This window comes from Carcharodon carcharias, chromosome 3 (genome assembly GCF_017639515.1).
Source record: "Carcharodon carcharias isolate sCarCar2 chromosome 3, sCarCar2.pri, whole genome shotgun sequence".
Classification (NCBI taxonomy): Eukaryota; Metazoa; Chordata; class Chondrichthyes; order Lamniformes; family Lamnidae; genus Carcharodon; species Carcharodon carcharias.
In genome coordinates this window covers 34,740,603-34,759,531 of record NC_054469.1, presented here as the reverse complement: position 1 = coordinate 34,759,531, position 18,929 = coordinate 34,740,603, and positions in this window count along the sequence as shown.

Below are 18,929 nucleotides of genomic sequence, written 5' to 3'. Positions count from 1 at the left end.
TTTAAAAGGGATCCCTTCCTCTGTGATTACCAATTCCTAGTCCAAACGGATTTATGTTTTCGAAGGAGCCAATTTAACCAGGCTTTTTTGAGTCAAAGAAGGAATAAGTTTATTCCAAAAACTCGAGAAAAAATAATTAAAATACAACACGCATACACACAGGCCAGAAATGAGAAATTGAGTCCAAATAAAAGTTTTAAAAGATATACCAATCAGTCATTGGCTTGTCCATGAGGCTTAGATGGTGATACATTGCGGCCGTTAAGTTTGGTGATTCTGGTAGTGCTGACTTTAGCAGTTTAGTAGTTGGTTTGGAGACACTTGGTTCTGCAGGTTGGCTGAAGAAGCTGTCCTATTTCCTTTTTGATCTTGGCTTTGTGGGCTTGCCTCCAGCCACAGAGAGAAGGAGAGGGATTTTGCCTATAACTACAGAGGTGACTACTTGATCTTCCTGTTCTATCACTCTCACAGCACTCTAGCACACTAGCACATAAAGATCAGGTCTGCAGTTATTTTTAACCCATTTTCTTGTGTATTCTTGAGGAAGGGAAAAATCAAACGTGTCTTTCAGCCAGAGTCCATTTTATTTCAACTCGGACCATTTCCACATTACGAGATATAACTCAACAGGAGATGGGTTTTGGATGTCTGCTGAGATGTGGTAATCAGTCTCCATTGTCTCCACAACCACAGGAGATTAAAATTCAGTCTTTTGCATTTTAGCTGTTTATTTCAAGTATCTCTGTCTGAAGTAGGCCTTGACATCTTTTTAGATGCGAAATTTCATGTTCTTTCGGGATTAGTCAATCAAGTATAATCCACATAGGAATTTTCCAGAAAGTGTTTACTTTACGTTCTCAGCCATTTTTTGCTCAGTGTCTTTGTTTGTATTTCTTTTTTAAAAAGCACCTGCCTTCCTTAAAAAGTTCAACATGTCGTAATTGATTCGGAGTCTAATCCACTGCCGTGACAGGGGACGTATTCCTAATATTCCATTTGTACCTTCTCAAAAATCCTCTCCCACCTGTCATAGGGGACAGCAGGACACCTTGCACTTGACCATTCTGCTAATCTACATTTTCCTGAAGCCTTTTAGAATCTTACCAAATGCCTAATTTGTGTCATCACCAAATTTTGACACATGGTCTAGTTACTCCCAATCAGCATAACTGGATTCAAGTGGAATGTATATGCTATAAAAATGATGCCATGTTTGAGCAATTTGTGTTTTTAAGATATTAAAAGATAATTTTTGCTGGAGAAAGTTACTGACAGATTGCAAATTAAAGGCTATGTAGCTTAGTAAACTGGGGTCCTCAATACTGTTGTAGAAGCCATTTACCTGCACCATTTCATTTTATACCTTTTCCTATTTGCTGAAATTTTCCTCATTTACACTGGCTAGAGGCAACATACATTCATACACAGGGACCCATTCTCTGCAAACAAAAGGAATATGTTCAAGCCTTATTGCAACTCTTTTGAATTACCCAGGAGCTTGGGGAGCCTATAGTTCCCTGTTGCTTTCTTCATGGCAATGCCTTGGCCAATCTGAGTTGACTTGCCAACCAATCAGCGCCCTATTCTCCTGTAGTATAAATTGTTCTGATTGTTTGAAATTTGGCATTCTTGCATTTGTCCTGGGAGTGCAAGATGAAAAGCTTTCAGCAACATGTCTCTGTTTTCAGTAATGTTAATGTTTTCGTTCTCCTGGGTAATGCCATTTTGTTATGCTATATACATAACACTAGTTCTTTTATTTTCTACCATCTATACCTGTTGGATAGAATTCCATCAGCATTCAGTTCAGTTGATTTCCAGATCTGAAGGAAAACCTTTGACAGAATAATTTTGAATCATTCATGTGGCATTGTATCTACTCAACTGTTCTTTTGTCTTGCTAATTGGTCTCCTGTGATATTGCTCAAAGACAAAAGTTAAAAGACAAAGGGCGGAATTGTCCCAGATTTGCACTAAGTACAGTAGCAGAGTAGCAGAGCATTTAACTGCTGGCCGCAATGGCGGCTTTTCATACCATATTGTCCCAAACCCGCCACATTAATTATGTATTCCTGGGAAACACACCATTTCAATGGTGGGCGGGCTTTGTTCATCCATCATGCTATCACCTCGCCACTTCATCATGCCAGGCGCCATAGTTAAAGTCCAGCCACACCACACATCTCAATGCTTCCAGCCCAGGACAGATGTCCACAAAAGGACTGCAGCCCCCAGGTTTAATGACGCATCACTGGAACACCTTTTGAACGCCGTCAAGGCCCACCGCGATGTCCTCTGCCCCCCCTCTAGGTGCAGGAGGGGCAGCGGCGTGGCCAACCAGGTCACAGTTGTGATCAGTGCCAATGCCCTGCAAAAGAGGACAGACACCCAGTGCCACAAGAGGATGAATAGTCTCATCCGTTCCATCAAGGTAATTCACTCTTCTAATCACTATCAACTCATACACTCACAAATCCATCACACATCCACAGGGATCTCACACCTCAAGGGACAACATCACTAACGCCCACACACACCCTCACATCTCCATCAGGCTCATATCCTATTGAGCTCACATCCTCATCCTGTCCATAGCTCCACTCAGAACACAAACATTCCATGCAGTCCTGCCCACACTCTCTCCATCTGTTTTCATGCAGGAGAAGCCTGCTCACATCAGCAGGAAGAGGCCCCAGACCAGGGGTGATGTGGCCCACATTAGGCTCCTGGCTCACTTTGAGGTGTGTGCCATTGCATTTGCTGTTGAGGACATGGACTGTGCCTGCAGTGACGGTGAGGTCGGCGGCAAACATCCTCATAAGAATCCTGCACCACATCATCCCTCTCTCAATGCAAATGTGGTGCTCTTTCCTGCTTTTGATTCTGCTGCCATGAATTAATTATTTCTATTTGGTTCACAGGGAGCTCTGCCAAATGAACAACACCCTCAGCCAGTCAGTCCCTCAGCTCCATCCAAGTCCTTACCTCCAGCCAAGAGGACACCTCCTCCATTGAAGAGCTGGAAATAAGCAGCCTAGAAAACCCATCACAGCGCTTACCCACACCCTCCACTAGCGCAGGGACACACACCTTGGTGGGAGCTAGATCTAGGGCAGGCTCGGGTTCACAATCTGGTGGTCACTGCACTGACGCGTGTCCGCAGCAGGAGGAGGCAGGTTCGTGTGAGCTCCCTGACACTCAGAGGACTGCTGGGGATCAGGCACCTATGAGGTCCAAGTCAGATGATGAGCCTCTAGATTTGGCCTTCCAACTAATTCTGGAGAGTCAGCAGAAGGTGTGGGAACATTACGCCAACTTGTTGGAAGCCCTCAACAGAGTGACACATGAGTCAGAGGAATGCATCTGCTTGCTCTCTGATAAAGTGTGTGTGTATGGAGGTCTTCATGGGGAGGATGGTGGACACCATGGAGACCCTGGTCCAGCAGGACACAGAGATGTGACTGACCTGCACCCAACTGTGGGAGCCATGGGTGAGTTCCTGCAGTGGCAACACAAGAGGGAAACCTCGAGGTGTTCTTCCAGGTGTTCCTTCCCCTCAAGGAGTCAGGCCGGGGCTGCCGGGCACCCGAAGGCAGGAGGAGTGGCAGCTGGATACCCCAGGGTCATCCACTCAGGAATCTCAGAGGCTGTACTCTCCCGCCAAGTCCCCTTTGCCTGTGAGCCCCTCAACCTCGTCCTCTGTCACCGCAGAGGGAGCAGCTGGTCAACGAGTGATTCTGGAGGGTGAACTGTGTGTCTGTGTGTGTGTTGTGTGTGTGTGACAGGGCCTTTCGGAGCCTTGTGCAAGCACTCTCGCACACACGCAGAGCCTTCACATATCATACTCACCTCAATGTCCTGAGCATTTTGAATGCTGCCTCCTGGGATAGTCCATCAGTTGTCCATCTGAGCTGACTTGCATCTCCGCCCACCCAATGATCACACTCCCATGCAACATCTGATCTCGCCCACCACGACTATCGTTTCACTTTTGATTTGGATAGCATAGTCTGGATTCGGTTTTTCTGCCAGCTCCCCCGTCTTTTCCCCAACCCCATTCAATCATTTCCTTTCCCCCATCACAGCTAATCCCCCCCTGACATCACCTTCTACCTCCCTGCCATGACCTACCAGCCACAACCTTTCTCCTTCAGAGATGTCCTGGTGAATGTGAACGTTCCCTTCCTTCCTAAAAATCGCACCCCCATCCACATTCACCTCCCTGACCTCCTCCTTCCTACCCCTAGGGGCCATGTCAGCCTCCGATCCCCACCAACCACCCTTGCCATCCCTTCTATTGCTACCGTCAAACGCTCAGCCTCCCACCCTACTGCCTCACTCTGCCCTCAGTCATTCTCACCATTCCCTCATACCACGCCCACCCTCAGTTTACTCCCCAAGAGGCTGTCCTGGACCCATCAGACCCCTCCCTTGCACATTCACTGGGTCATCATCCTCTGGAACTCTTCCCTCCCTGTATACCCTTCCCCCCTCCCCCAAAAACCCTTCCCTCCCCCTTAGTCCTCCCACCCAACCCAAGACTCCCTCTTCCTGCTTAGTCCCTGCCCTTCCTGACTCCCTCAGATGCTTACTTCTCTTCTGCCACCCTTAGTCCTTCCCCCTCCCAATTCCATCCTCCAGCCTTACCTCATCCTCCAGCCTCACTTCTTCCTCCAGCCTTTATCCTTCCCCCTTCTTGACTCCCTCAGACACCCTCACATTTTCCTTCGGTTTTACTCCTTCCCCTTCTCAAATGCTTTTTCCACCCTTACTTCTTCATCCACCCTTGCTCCCTCCCCTCTCAACACTCCTTCCCTCCTCCAAACTCCTTCCCTTACACCTTCCACCTACCCCTTACAGCTACGTCCCCAGTTGCCATCTTCCCCATTAACCCCTTCTCCCCCAAGTACTCCCTCCCCCCTCCCAACCTCACCCCCCTGACACCTTCATTCCCCACTTCCCAACCTCGCCTCTCAGATACCTCTTCCTCTCCCAGTCAATCCTAGACCTTCCTCTCCAATCCCCTCGACCATCATCCGTTAGGAGCATCAATGGTGACTTTCCAACTTCCATGAGCTGCTTCATAGCAGAACCATGTCCATGAGAATCCACCCAGCATGCATGGACATTCCTCCAGGAGCCCATTGCTGTCAGACTCCAGCATCTTCTGCTCCTCAGATGTCCACAATGTGAGCAAGGCCCTGGCAATAAGTCCTAACTTCTGCACGTCACACTTGTCAGGATGTATTCTGCACCGGCATGTTTTCCTGCCAACATGGGCGGATGATCCTGGGGGGAGGGAATGAGTCCAGTGGGCTGGGCTTATAATGATATGCTGATGTATTACAATGAGGTTCCCAATGTCCGATGGCGAACGGGGAACACAGCCCGCCATCGACGGGCTAAGCGGACAATCACAAGCCCGTTTCACGACGTCGTGAAAACAATTTCTGGCCTTATCGCCATATTGTCCACTCATGCCACCGAACATACCCGATGCCAGCGGGCATGGAAAATCGTCTACTTGTCTCTTGGCCCCAATTCTTTCTATCTCTCCCTCTTTTTTTCCTATCGATCTCAAATTTCTTTGCATTGTTATATCTGCATTGTTCAGTTTGTCTCTGTTTTTGCTTCCTATTCTTGTTCTCTCCATGTTTCTGTAAGGGAAACAATGGTATCACCTTGCTGTAATATTGCTGGAGTTGCTATAGCAATTGTTGTGAGCGTTTCTGAAAAATATTTTAAATAGTATTCACATATACCCACAAATATTCATTTCATTTCGGGATATTTACCGACACTGGGGATTTTATTCAATAATCTAACAAATTTGATAAACGGGTGTTTATCAATTCCCAAATGATTTAGTAGATATTGATTCTACCACAGGCTTAGGATAGGAAGGAAAACAGGCCTGGGTTTGAGAATTGAAACCCCAGTATGCTCGTGAATGAGTCAGGGTGAACAGCTTTGTAAGAACTAACAATTAGTTCCTTTCCCCTTGCACTTTCCCTGAAGCTCTGCAATTTTTTTCTCCTCTAAGTATATCCACTCCCCTTTTGAAAGTCACCATTAAACCACTTTGAGGATTTGGGGAATGCAATCCCAGGGTGAAGAGATTGAGAATCTGATCAATAGATTAATTTTATGCTAAACCATAGTAATTCAAGAAAATTAGCGAAATCAGTCCTGAAGCATGGTTAACTTGTTGCATACCTGATATTCCATGGGATAAATCAGAACATTCAAAATCCACACTCACAGCAACACAATACTGAAGGCACTCACTTATTACATGTTCGTGCAAGTGGATTTGTGACATGTAAGGGGAAGTCCATTGATTCCAGGTTCACAACTGGATCAGACGAACATACAGATTAGGAGTAGGTGTAGGCCATTCAGCCCCTCAAACCTGTTTCACCATTCAATAAGATTGTTGTAGGGTGGCCAGTTGCTTTTTGTAATAGAGTTGAACTGCAGACAACTTCTTAATTGGAACAATTAAATTTATTTACAATATACTCAGCAGCAACTACACATGTGCTTTCAACTCCAACTCTAGCTCTACACTGACTGCAGAGGTAGCCCATGCTTCTCTCCTATTGATTGCTACAGATTATGTAATCTTTCCTAACAAGTATTATTCTTAAAGGTACATTACACAATAAATAAAACCATAATTATTACATTCCTACCTCTTTAATTCGGCTATACATAATATATTTACAAGTACATATTTTTCAAGACAACATAATATTTACACTGGGGCAGGAATTTACAAGTTCAATCTTTCAGGTGGTGTCCTGGTACATGTGGAATGTTGCAGCTCCACAACTTCAGATTCTCAGGAACCTCCTTTTCCAGAGTTGCCTGAACATAAGGTGCTTCAGTGGACACTTGCAGTTCTGTATCCCCAACTCGTCCGGGAACATCAGACATGTCAGTCCTGGGTTGAGCATTTTCAACAGGGAACACAGACCCGGTCACGGTCACTGGTGGAACCATGTCTTGATGATTTGTCTTTCTCTTTCTTAAATAGTCCACATGTTTACAGATGATCTGGCCTTCCACCTCCATGTGATAAGATAGAGATCCAGTCACTTCATTTGTTTCACCTGGTAACCACTTTGGTCGTTCCCCAAAGTTTTTCAAGTATACCTGCTCTCCCACAGTAAATTTCCTCTCACAACTATGCCAGTCATGTTTAGTTTTCTGGCTTCCCTGATTCCTTTCCACCTTCCCGTCTAAATTCTGCACTATTAAGCTCAGTCTCATCCTGAGGTGGCATTTTAGCAATAACTCTGCAGGTGTGACACCTGTTGTTGTGTAAGGGGAAGTCCTGTAATGAAAAAGAAAGCGTGCTAGCTTGATTGCCAAGGAATCACCAGTTAGCTTTTTCATGCCTGCCTTGAACATTTGAAGCACCCTTTCGGCCAGTCCATTTGAGGAAGGGTGCAGTCTTCACATGAACGATACCGTTGAGGCTGATAAGCCGTTGAAACTCAGCACTCGTAAATGCCGTGCCGTTATCAGAAACGACTACTTCTGGTAGTCCGTGAATGGCAAAACTCTGACCAAGTTTGTCAGTTGTAGCTCCCGACATTGGTAGCTTCACCTCATAAACAACCAATCATTTTTGAATAGGCATCGACATTGTTCCCAGGAAATGTCCAACATAGTCAATATGGGCTCTCAGGGTCTACCTGGCCACTCCCATGGGTGTGATGGAGCTGTCACTGGCAACTTTTGTAGTTGCTGACAATGCACATAGTGCTTTACCACACTCTCTATTTTGCCATCCAGCCCTGGCCACCATAGATAGCTGCATTAATAGTAAAATATTGTGGACACTGGAAATCTGAAACAATAGTAGAAAATGCTGGAAAAACTCAGCAGATCTGACAGCATCTGTGGAGAGAGAAACAGAGTTGATGTGTCAAGTCTGTATGTCTCTTCTTCAGCCTGGTAACCAACTTGCTCTCAACTAGAAGATTTCAGACCATTCTAACTTAATCTCCTTTAATCAATCTCTCCTCAGGAGGCTTGACCCTTCACCTGCTACCACCATCATGGCTAGCTGTGCTGATTGGCTTCCATAATGGACAGTTACTCTGCTTATGCCTTTTACTTGAATGTCTTCACCTGTATACGTCTTCAGCTTGGCAGCTGTTCATCCCAAACTTAACTGATGTTCCCCATTATTCAAATATCTAAAAACATGTTCCTGCTAGGATGAAGGATAAGCATGGCAAGTTTCAGGAACCTTGGATAATGAAGGATATTGTGAGATTAGTCAAAAAGAAAAGGGAAGCAATCAAGCTAGCACGCTTTCTTTTTCATTACAGGACTTCCCCTTACACAACAACAGGTGTCACACCTGCAGAGTTATTACTAAAATGCCACCTCAGGATGAGACTGAGCTTAATAATGCAGAATTTAAATGGGAAGGTGGAAAGGAATCAGGGAAGCCAGAAAACTAAACACGACTGGCATAGTTGTGAGAGGAAATTTACTGTGGGAGAGCAGGTATACGTGAAAAACTTTGGAGAACAACCAAAGTGGTTACCAGGTGAAATAAATGAAGTGCTTGGATCTCTATCTTATCACGTGGAGGTGGAAGGCTGGATCATCTGTAAACATGTAAACAAAAAGAAAAGGGAAGGGCTAGAAGGCTGGGAACAGATGAAGCCCAGGGAGAATACAAAGAAAGTAGGAAGAAACTTAAACAAGGAGTCAGGAAGGCTAAAAGGGGTCATGAAAAGTCACTGGCAACCAGGATTAAGGAAAATCTCAAGGTCTTTTATACATATGTAAAAAGCAAGAGGGTAGCCAGGGAAAGGGTAGGCCCACTCAGGGACAGAGGTGGGAATCTGTGTGTGGAGCCTGAAGAAATGGGAGAGATGCTAAATGAATGCTTCTCATCAGTATTCACCAAAGAGAAGGACTTAGCGGTCGATTTGTCTAGGGAAGAGTGTGTAGATAGCCTGGATCATGTTGAGATCAAAAAAGAGGAGGTGTTAGGCGTCTTGAAGAATATTAAGGTGGATAAGTCCCCAGGGCCAGATGGGATCTACCCCAGAGTACTGAGGGAGGCAAGGGAGGAGATTGCTGGGGCCTTGACAGAAATCTTTGTATCCTCACTGGCTACGGGTGAGGTACCAGAGGACTGGAGAATGGCCAATGTTGTTCCATTGTTTAAGAAGGGTAGCAGGGACAATCCAGGAAATTACAGGCCAGTAAGCCTTAAGTCAGTGGTAGGGAAATCATTGGAGAAGATTCTTGGTGACAGGATTTACTACCATTTAGAAGCAAATAGGCGTATTAGTGAGAGGCTGCATGGTTTTGTGAAGAGGAGGTCGTGTCACACTAACTTGATCGAGTTTTTCGAGAAAGTGACAAAGATGATCGACGAAGGAAGGGCAGTGGAGGTTATATACATGGATTTCAGTAAGGCCTTTGACAAGGTCCCTCATGGCAGACTGGTACAGAAGGTAAAGGCGCACGGGATCAAAGGTGAGCTGGCAAGATGGATACAGAATTGGCTTGGTCATAGAAGACAGAGGGTAGCAGTGGAAGGGTGTTTTTCTGAATGGAGAGCTGTGACTAGTGGAGTTCTGCAGAGATCAGTGCTGGGACCCTTGCTGTTTGTGGTATACATAAATGATTTGGAAGAAAATGTAACTGGGCTAATTAGTAAGTTTGCAGATGACACCAAGGTTGGAGGAGTTACAGATAGTGAAGAGGATTGTCAAACGATACAACAGGATATAGATCGGTTGGAGACTTGGGCGGAGAAATGGCAGATGGAATTTAATTCGGACAAATGCAAGGTAATGCATTTTGGAAGGTCTAATACAGGCAGGAATTACACAGTAAATGGCAGAACCCTTAAATGCATCGACGGGCAGAGAGATCTGGGTGTACAGGTCGACAGGTCACTGAAAGTGGCAACGCAGGTGGATATGGTAGTCAGGAAAACATATGGCATGCTTGCCTTCATTGGCAGGGGTATTAAGTATAAGCGCTGAGAAGTCATGCTGCAGCTGTATAGAACCTTGGTTAGGCCACACTTGGAATATTGCATGCAATTCTGGTCACCACATTACCAGAAAGATATGGAGGCATTGGAGAGGGTGCAGAGGAGGTTTACCAAGATGCTGCCTGGTCTGGAGGTTATTAGCTATGAGGAGAAGTTGGAGAAACTCGGATTGTTCTCACTAGAGCGACGGAGATTGAGGGGTGACTTGATAGAAGTTTACAAAATTATGAGTGGCATGGACAGAGTAAATAGTCAGAAGCTTTTTCCCAGTGTGGAAGAGTCAATTACTAGGGGACATAGATTTAAGGTGAGAGGAGAAAACTATAAAGGAGGTGTGCGGAGCAAGTTTTTTACGCAGAGGATAGTGAGTGTCCGGAATTCACTGCCAGAGGAGGTGATGGAAGCAGGTACGATAGTGGTGTTTAAGAGGCAATTTAACAAATACATGAATAGGATGGAAATAGAGGGATACAGACCCCGGAAGTGCAAAATGTTTTAGTTGACGGGCAATATGATCGGCACAGGCTTGGAGGGCCAAAGGGCCTGTTCCTGTGCTGTACTTTTCTTTGTTCTTTGTTACATTACCCAGTTACAGTAGTGGAAGCTCCAGTGTCTACTTCCATTTTAACAGGTTTGCCATTTACTTTCACTGTGACAAATATTGGTTCTGTCTTTCCAAATTTCAGACTAAATAATGAGTAAATGTCAGAATTTGTTGTTTCAGGCTCTTCTACATTATAGATTTCATTGAGCTTCTTTTTTTGTTTACAAGCCTGCTTGAATCTTTCTTTGCACTGCCTCATTATATGTCCATTCCTGCAACAATAGTAGCATTCAATTTTTTTAAACTACTAATCGCTAAAAAGCTGATTGTTTCCATTTCCATTAAGATTATTCTTCGATTTTGCTGCTAACTTATTTTTCTTTATTCTTTGGCCAGCGGGTGCTGTTTCCCGCTTCTCAGCAGAGTCTGGTTTTTTTGTGCCACTTTCAGCTGAGGTTTCCAGCCCGATGTGAAGGATGGCGCCATGTTGCGCACCCTGTATTGCTTTTGAATCTCTTACAGTGGTTCCCATGGCCAATGCTATCTTTAGCACCGTCTTGAGATCCAGATTCACTTTGGACAATAATCTTTTCTGAGTAGTATCCTCTTTCACACCACACACTAAACAATCTCTGGGCATGTCATTCAGAGTCTTACTGAACTCACAATGTTCCATTAGCTGCTTCAAGTTTGCCACATAGCATGCAATTGTCTCACCCGGGGCTCCACTTGGTGAATTAAACCTGAACCTGTGCATCGTGACTGAGGGCTTGGGTTGAAAATGTCCCTTCATGAGGTCCACCAATTCATCGAAATTCTTTGAATCTGGGGCATTGGGTGCATTCAAACTTCGAATCAAACCATGGGTTTTGCTCCCACAGGTACTCAAAAGGATCACCGGCCTCTTCTCTTCCCCCCTAATCTCAATTGCTTGAAAAAAGAACATGAGGCGTCCTATGTATTGAGACCAATCATCTGTTGCTGGTTCAGGGAGATCAATTCTCCCAAATTGTGGCATTTTGAGAGGGGGTAACATCTTCAATTCTAATGGAGCTTGCTACTTACATTCACTGGGTAAGGTAAAGTATCGATTTCTTTTTAACTTGATTTCTTCTGTCCAATCCTGTTTTATCCTCATCGCCAGTTTGTTGTAGGGTAGCTGAGTTGCTTACTTGTAATCGAGTTGAACTGCAGACAACTTCTTAAGTGGAAACATTAAGTTTATTTATAATATACTCAGCAGCAACTACACATGTGCTTTCAACTCCAACTCTATCTCTACGCTGACTGTGGGAGTAGCCTGCACTACTCTCCTATTGGTTACTATAGATCATGTGAACTTTCCTAACAAGTATTATTCTTAAAAGGTACATTGCACACTAAATTAAACCATAATTACTACAAAGATCCTGGCTGATCTTGGCACTTGCTGTATTATGACACTCTCTGTGACCTCCATTCCCTTTAGAACAGAGCTGTCCAATACCTGAGGTTTTGATCTTCATGACTTTTTTTGTTGCTTTGCGTTCCGTGCCTGTTAAAAGCTTTATTTTTATATCTTACAATTGTAATTTCTATGTACTTGGTCTGTTCACTGCTTTTAATATTTTCTGTTAGTTGGCAGGGGAAAAAAAGCCAAATGGAAATGGGGAGAATTTTCTTTGCTTGGTGAGCTGCTTTGATGTGGAATGGTGGTGGAAGTGGATCCAACAGTAACTTTCAAAAGGAAAGCAGATCCAGGGGGAAAGAACAGGGGAGTGGAACTAATTGACAGCTCTTTCAAAAAGCTGACATGGGCATGGTGAGCCAACTATCCTCCCTCTGTGCTGAATGATCCTTCTGTTTTCTTGGCCATTCTGTGTAAGCTGTGCTGTGAGTTCTGCATATCTATATCTATTGAAGTTGACTTCTAGTTTGATTTTTTTTTCTGTTTTCATTAACCAGATTAAAGCTATTTTAAACAGGTTAAACAACCTCCCTAAAAATCACCCTTGCTCGATTTATAAGACCATGCACATGGCTAGGGCTAAGGAGAAGGATTTACATGTACAGCCCCAAGTGACTGGCAGCCGCCAGGAGAATAATTTCCTGCATCTTTCAGATAACCTGCCTGTGGAGTGAAAAGAAACCTCTGTGGTTGCTGCGTGCCATTGGATTGACTGATGGTGTTCATTTTTACCTCGATAAGGTACGGTGAACTATGCCCAGAGCTCTGGGGAAACCGGCAATGGAACAGAACGTTTGTTGTGAAACCAACTGTTTTATTGCACTCCTGGAGAAATGAATGATCCTGCCAGCCTTCCAGATCAGTGCATCAGTCACCTGGAGAATAAAACTGGGCACGTGCCTTGAATAATAATTCTGCAACCTCTTCCTGGTCCTGAGGAAGACCAGTAACTAAATCCATAACTTCCCTAACCTTAATAGCCACAGGCCGAGCAACCAGTTAAAGCTTCTCCATGGGTTGGGAGTCGCGGGAGGGGAGAGGGCAGGGGGACCAGCGGGAACAGCAGGGGATGGCTCTCAGTGTACCCCCCTTCCCAATGCTGGATCCCTCGATCAGGCATTGAGAGCCTCTGAACAAGGGGCCCCCTGGGAGCCCACAAGCATCCCCACACAACTTTGCTTGTTGTGCTCCCTGCATGGGTTAATACCAGTGGTGATCCAATCAGGCCCTTAAGTGGGCATTAATTGCCCACTTAAGGGCTTCAATTGGCAGTGGAGCAGAAAGGTTGCCCATGGGCCTTCTGGCCACAGACTTAATTGGGGCAGAGGTGGGAAGGCAGCGGGGTCCACACCTTCCATCCTGCCACCTGAGTAAATGCCATTCCACCAAGCTCACCACAGGGAGGGCATTATATTCTGCCCATAGAATCATTTCAGTGCAGAAGGCCATTTGGCCATTTGGCCCATCTTTATAACTATCTCCCTGGATGGAGGATTCAACTGGGAAGATATTCTTCTTATTGAACTTGTGGATAAATAATCACCTGATTGGAATACAAAGAGGAAAATCAGGTAGCTTTGCCCATAGGTAAGAGAAACTGCACAATTGTTGATCCACAAATTAATGGACAGAAAATTGGATGGATTCTCTTTTGGTCATGCATTCCCCCCTAGGTGGTTTTCCACTCAGGTAAATATTTATGCCCAAACACAAAGGAGTGGAAACTCTGCCTCATTATTGTTTTCCTGCCTTGGAGAAAGACCAGTGACAATTCACTGGAATCTATTCAACAATACAGAAGATTGCCCCATGTTTTCTCTATCCACAAGTTAAAAAGAACATCATCACAACAACTGCTGGAGTTCAAAAATGCCACCGCCCCCAATTAAGGATGGATGGTCATTGAGGAAGCAGGTGAAGATATTTGGGCTGAGGGCACAATTCCCTGAGGAGGCCCTTGGGCTACAACGATTGGACTCGAATAACCATGATCACCTTCTTTGTCAGGTAGAACTGCAGCCACTGCAGGGTGTTCCCTTCAACACCCCTACTGACCTCAGTTCTCCTTGAGCTCCTCGGTGCCATACTTAGTTGAATGCTGCCTAAATGCTAAGGGCATTTAGGAGATTACAGGCTCCATCTTCATAAAAGCGCAGGACTTTGTGCAAAATGCCCAGGGATCCGGAAAGCCAGGAAGCAAGAGCGCTGGAATTTGCGCAGATCTCTGATTTTCTACAGGTACAGCGTTCCATTGACTGCACTTACGTGCTGCTTAGATCACCATGGCAACAAGCAGCCAACTACATCAACCGCAAGGACTTCCATTCACTGAATGTTCGGCTGGTCTGCGACCACCACAAATGCATCCTACAGGTCTGCACACATTTCCCAAGAAGAGTCCATGATTCCTATACCCTCAGCAGGCCTCAGATCCCTGACATCTTCCAGAGTCTACAGAGGTTGCAGGGTTGGCTGCTCGAGGATAAGGCTCTCCAAAGAGGACGTCCATGCAGCGGCCCCAGATTGCAGTACAGTGACAGTATCACGAGGCTCATGCCGTGACCCGGACTTTGGTGGAGCAAACGATAGGTTCTGATGCCTCAGCAGGTCCAGTGGAGCACTGAAATACGATCCCCAGAGGGTGTCACACATCACTGTCATTCGCTGTGTGCTCCACAGCCTTGCACCGCAAAGGGGGGAGGACCCAGCTAAGGAGGAGACGAAGGAGCTGCACATATCATCCGATGAGAAGGATGTCAAAGGGGTTGATGATGATGAGGTCCTTGAAGGTGAAGATGCCAGAGATGAGGCCATCACATTTGTCAGCCAAGGCAGGTGCGCTCAGGAGGCCCTCATAGCTATATGATTTGTGGAGGATGATGACGAGATGCAGTGAGAACAGTCCTGACATCCTCACCTTGCATCTGTGAACACTAGACTCCTGTGCGGCTGCTGGCAGTGCACATACCCTCAGTGCTCAGGCTCGTGTCACTACATTCCAGGAGGTTGATGATGACATGCAGTGAGGACACTCAATAGATCTTCACAGAGCCTCTGAGAATGTCTGACTCCTGTCTGGCTGAGGGCAGCTCGCTTGCACTCTGTGATCAGGGTCATATCATGGAGACACAACCATGAAACTTTAGACGTACCTGACCTTTTGTCAGCCTGCAACACCTGATCCCTTCAGGAACGCACCATCGCCGATCACAGATGCTGAAAAGACTGGAGGGGCAACCCCACCTCAAAGGTACTGAGAGCACACAGAGAGAATGAAGGAACCCTGTGATGCCTGCCCACGACATTCTGACAGCAATAACAAGCACCATCAAGGTGCAGGCATCAGTAGTGTGTCCAGTGAGTGTGGACCATCACTTTGGTCTGAAGGTTAAACACTGCACAGGGAGGAGGCCCTGGACTGAGACAACTGCCTTTATCTTGTGCAGGAATCAAGGTTTCACATCTGAGTGACATGAAAATGGCTCATCACAACAGGGAGCCACAGCCAAGGAGCCATAGGCAGGGAGACATTCTTGGGAGTTTATTTAGAATAGTGAACATTATGTACAAGTGATTAACACCCGTGCCCAGGCTGTGCAACAACAAAATAGCCAAGGCTTGGCCTAAATAGCCAAGTGGTTATGGTACTGGGTTTGAAACCTCAAGAGTTCAAATCTCACAATGGCAAACTATGGAACAATGTAACTTCAGCTGAAACACATGGAAACGGGCTTGTACTCGAAAGAGTTACCTAGTTATTCCCCATCAAATGGGCTCAACTTCTGCGGCCTTCTGTGTGTTACAACAGAGGAAAATGAATAACACATCTTAGGCTTGGTCTAAATAACCAAGTGGTTATGGTACTGGGCTTGTAACCCCAAGATCAAGAGTTCAAATCTCACAATGGCAAACTATGGAACAATGTGACTTCATCTGAAACAGATGGAAACAGGTTTGTACTTGAAAGAGTATCAAGAGTTCAAATCTCACAATGGCAAACTATGAAACAAAGTAACTTCATCTGAAACAGATGGAAACGTGTTTGTACTCGAAAGAGTTACTAAATAGCCAAGTGGTTACGGTACTGGGTTTGTAATCCCAAGATCAAGGTTTCAAATCTCACAATGGCAAACTATGAAACAAAGTAACTTCATCTGAAACAGATGGAAACGTGTTTGTACTCGAAAGAGTTACTAAATAGCCAAGTGGTTATGGTACTGGGTTTGTAATCCCAAGATCAAGAGTTCAAATCTCACAATGGCAAACTATGAAACAATGTAACTTCATCTGAAACAGATGGAAACGTGTTTGTACTCGAAAGAGTTACAGCTTAATCATGCACTCAAACTTAAACCTGTTTTTTTGCTTGGCCTAAATATCTAAGTGGTTATGGTACTGGACTTGTAACCCCAAGATCAAGAGTTCAAATCTCACAATGGCAAACTATGAAACAATGTAACTTCATCTGAAACAGATGGAAATGTGTTTGTACACGAAAGAGTTACTAAATAGCCAAGTGGTTATGGTACTGGGTTTGTAACCCCAAGATCAAGAGTTCAAGGGGAGTCCCGCCTGATTGTTTGTCCCTCTTCCGCAGCTACGTTCGCTGCCGGATGTCCCTGGAGAGGGAGCACGCAGTGTCTGCTGGCATTCTCGAGGCCTTCCGTGCTCGGTGGGCACCGCGGGGACTGGAGTGTTTTGTTGACCCCTTTAATCACATTTTGATTTAAAGTTTGTAAGTTTCCTTTAAACTTTGTTCTTGGTTTTACAGCTGACCTGAATTAGGGGCTGTGCCTGATTTATCCCAATTTTGTTGATTTGGTTTTCATTTAAAAGATTATCAAGAGTTCAAATCTCACAATGGCAAAACTATGAAACAATGTAACTTCATCTGAAACAGATGGAAACGTGTTTGTACGCGAAAGAGTTACTAAATAGCCAAGTGGTTATGGTACTGGGTTTGTAACCTCAAGATCAAGAGTTCAAATCTCACAATGGCAAAACTATGAAACAATGTAACTTCATCTGAAACAGATGGAAACGTGTTTGTACTCAAAAGGGTTACATCTTCTTAACCTTCCTAACCCTGCCGCTATGTCTTGGTGCCCCCCAGACATCCAAAGTGGAGGTGGAGGCAGTCTGCTGACTGTTGACTGACTGGAGGGCCCTGGCCTGCTTTCGGGGTCCTGCTGTGTGGCAGTGGCACCCTCCTTGGTCTGTGAAGCTGGAGCTGCTGGGGTCACAGGAAACAGGGATTCAGATGGCCTGGACTCTTCCGAAATGTACACCCTGCGATCCTCCTCCCTATGGGCACCCAAGGGGCTGTGGCTGACACTTTGAGGAGAAGGGGAAGCTGGAGTGAGATGGAGTTCCCCTGCACTCCTCTCACATTGATGCTGTTGGAGGTTAACTATAGCATAAGCGATGGAGTTGAGCCCGCACAGAAGTGCAGGACCAATGTCCTGGACCAAGATCTCCATGGCAGCTGACATTCTACCTTACTGCATGTTGACCTCAGTGCATGCCGGTGCTATCATCTCAGACTGAAGGCCCTCGGACTCCTCCATCATGCCTTGCAATCTGAGGAGTACACCGGACATCCCTTCCTGATGTTGGCAACTTGCCTTTGCAGCTCCAGCGACTGAGATATGACCGAGTCCACAGGCTCCTTTACTGAATAGGACTCAGTAGATTTCTGACCTCCAGCAGTCCTCTGAGTGTTAGGAACCTGGGAAGTCCCTGCCACTGCTCTCTATGGATCAGACAGTGCAATGTGCTCACCAGATTGTGACCTCGAGGCTACTCTAGAATGAGGTCCCGCCGAGGTGTGTGTCTCTGCAGTGGTGGAGAGCGTGGGTGATTGCTGTGACGGTTCTTCAATTAGGGTGTCATCAGATTCTTCTTCCTAGGTTTCTTTGGGCTTTGACGCGAGGATCTGGCCTGTGGACCTCTTTGGCTGCTTCCCTAATGTGCCTGTGAAAGCAAGAACAGATAATCAGTGCATGGCAAGGGACTGCGGAACAGGGGAACTCATGGTTGTCTGATGGATGTTGCATTGCTGGATCCTTACTTGGATGAGCATCGCTGACCTCACCATCAGCACAGGAACAGTCCAGGTCCTCGCCAGCCAGCTGGATGACACTATTTTCAAAGTACGTGGGGACCTTGATGTCAAGCATTCTTCCATCAGTGTGTGACCTCTCTGTTTTATTGTGTGCCAGCTTGTCCTGCTTGAATACAGATGGAGAGAGTGTAAGCAGAATGCTACCAGGCCAGGACAGAAGGATGCCAGGCATGTGTGGGTGGTGTATGGTGTCATGGGCAGGATGAGGATACAATCCATGAGACAGATGAAAATATGTGTGAGAGGGGGAAAGGTGAAGCATGCAGGAGGGCATGCCAGAGCAGCGCCAGGTGCTAAAATGAGGTGCCCACCTGGTGAAGCTACAACACAGGACTACTTGAGTGCCAAACAGCATAAACAGCTGATAGGAAGAGCTAACCAATTCCACAACCAACTGATCAGACCTAAGCTCTGCAGTGCTGCCACATCCAGTCGTGAATGGTAGTGGGCAATTAAACAACTCACTGGAGGAGGAGGCTCCACAAAAATCCCCATCCTCAATGATGGTGGAGCCCAGCACATCAGTGCAAAAGATAAGGCTGAAGCATTCACAACAATCTTCAGCCAGAAGTGTCGAGTAGATGACCCATCTCAGCCTCCTCCGGAGGTCTCTAGCATCACAGATGCCAGTCTTCAGCCAATTAGATTCGCTCCACATGTTATCGAGAAATGGCTGAAGGCACTGGATACTGCAAAGGCTATGGGCCCTGACAACATTCCAGCAAGACTTGTGCTCCAGAACTTACCACTCCCCTAGCCAAGCTGTTCCGGTACA